The sequence below is a fragment of the Schistocerca cancellata genome, chromosome 7, assembly GCF_023864275.1.
Source record: "Schistocerca cancellata isolate TAMUIC-IGC-003103 chromosome 7, iqSchCanc2.1, whole genome shotgun sequence".
Lineage (NCBI taxonomy): Eukaryota > Metazoa > Arthropoda > Insecta > Orthoptera > Acrididae > Schistocerca > Schistocerca cancellata.
Genome location: NC_064632.1, coordinates 51262059 through 51264289, shown reverse-complemented (window position 1 = coordinate 51264289; position 2231 = coordinate 51262059). Strand labels below are relative to the sequence as shown.

General features: G+C 42.7%; 1 pseudogene; it reads right to left on the bottom strand.

Annotated features, from left to right (window-relative positions):
- Positions 1–1220: 1220 nt before the first annotated feature.
- Positions 1221–1338, bottom strand: LOC126093807 (5S ribosomal RNA; annotated as a pseudogene).
- Between the last annotated feature and the right edge of the window lie 893 nt (positions 1339–2231).

The window sequence follows — 2231 nt, the reverse complement described above, 5'->3', positions numbered from 1 at the left end:
AAACTTAAGGTTTCCGTGAACGAACCTGTACTGTACTGTAGGCCACTGCAGTTCCCCCGTGTAGTGTTGCTTCCTTGTCAGCTGATAATCTGAATTTCCATTGGTTTGCAGGTTCGCGCTTCCATATCGCGAGAAGGAAAAGATACTAGGATACGTAGATGACAGTTGACGACGGTGATGTGCTTCAAATCTCTTTTTTGTTGTACTGCCCAAGAATGTTCTTCTTACCGGCACCAGCGTGTAATAGAAGTTAGTGTTCTTCTGAAAACAATTTCCGTCCCCTCGACAAGATACATTATACTCAAATCCAGAGCAGCTGTTACATTTCCATTACCTCTACTGTTAATATTTATTTGTGTTATGAGCTTTGTACATTACAATGAACAAGACCAATCTGATAATCTTAATTACAATGAAACCAGTTCCAATGACGAAACTGGAGTTACAAACATTACCACAACAATCTCACAAACAAAATCAGATACAATATGGTAAATTAACAGTGTACTTTTTATTGCTTCTAATGAGTCAAGAATGTTAACAACACTTTCCTTTTCCAGGTAAGTGTTGGCAACTACCCTGCAGAGTGAGCGACCTGAATACTCGGTATGTAAGTATTAATATTATCCATGCTGTTCTAAAAGTCATCGAATAATTCAAAATTTTCTTACGTGACCACACTTCCTTCCTGTCGTGAATATTCGACATGCTATCCAGGATTATAATTGTAAGTGTATTATGCCTCTTCCTGAGAGAAAGAGTAACGTCTACTAATTACGAGTGTGTCGTAGTGGCTCTGCATCACAGCATAAGTGGTCTGTGAACATGCAGACATACCACTTGCTTAGCACACTTACGACAGTTGACGGTATATTTAAGTAGTACAGTACTCGATGAGATGCTGTTTATTCACTGATTTGTTAGTTCATCAGAACCGTCGTCTTTAGGTGAACGTGAACGCCCTCCAGTACAAAGCCTGAGACACTGAGAGAGGGGCTTTGGCAATGTGGCATCAGCAGCACTCCGTCGTCAGGCCACATGTGGCCCATCGGGACCATCCGACCGCCGTGTCATCCTCAGATAAGGATGCGGATAGGAGGGGCGTGTGGTCAGCACACCGCTCTCCCGGTCGTTATGATGGTATTCTGTGACCGGAGCCGCTACTATACAGTCGCGTAGCACCTCAATTGGCATCACGAGGCTGAGTGCACCCCGAAAAATGGCAACAGCGCAAGGCGGACCGGGCGGTCACCCATCCAAGTGCCGGCCACACCCAACAGCGCTTAACTTCGGTGATCTGACGGGAACCGGTGTATCCACTGCGGCAAGGACGTTGCCAATGTGGCATGCATACATTATATACATATTTAAATATTTTTTCTAGTTTTGAGGTAAGCAATCTGTCCCCAAAGTTTGTAGAAGTATTCTTGAAACGCCTTCAATATAAATAGCTTACTGAATAGGGAAAGAAGTTACATGAGGCCATTCAGGGATGATATTGTTGCATTTGGGTGGTCTGTAAGTTCGTGGCGTTTTTGTTTTGCAATATGGTATTCTGGTTGCTATGAGTTCACTTATTGGTTGACATTTTTAATTTCTAGTTCATTGTGTTGCTATTTGACTTTACATATTGTCGTTTTGTCAATTGGAGATAGTGATTGGGGCTGTGGACGCTAGAACATGGAGTGTCCAGTGGAAAAATCGGATCATTTCCGACATATTGTGTTTGAGTTCAGTAAATGGATGACAGCATCGGAGGTAGCCGGAAACACATGCGCCATGTATGGGGATAATTCCATCGGACAGAGCACTGCAAAAAAAAAAAAAAAAATGGATTTCTCGTTTTTAACGAGGATCGTTTTCACACTAGTAACATTCAGAAAGGCCTTCTGCCTTTCATGAAGACCGTTTAAAGGCATTAATTCACAATGATACACGTCTGTGTACACGAGAACTTACAAATGTGATGAACTGTGATCATTCCACTGTCGTGTGATCTTTGCATGCAATGGGCAAGGCTCAAAATTCGTGTTCTCTAAGGCGAAATCACGAAAATCTGCGCGTGGCCTTTTATGAATCTATGCTTGCTCGTCATGAATTGCCTCGTGAACAACACCGTCCATTGTAACCCTGTATCGCTACTGGTGACGAAAGATGACGTCTTTATGCTAACGTAAGGAAAAGGAAGGAATCGTTGAGCCAAAACGAAGCAGTAATTCCCTGTACAAGAT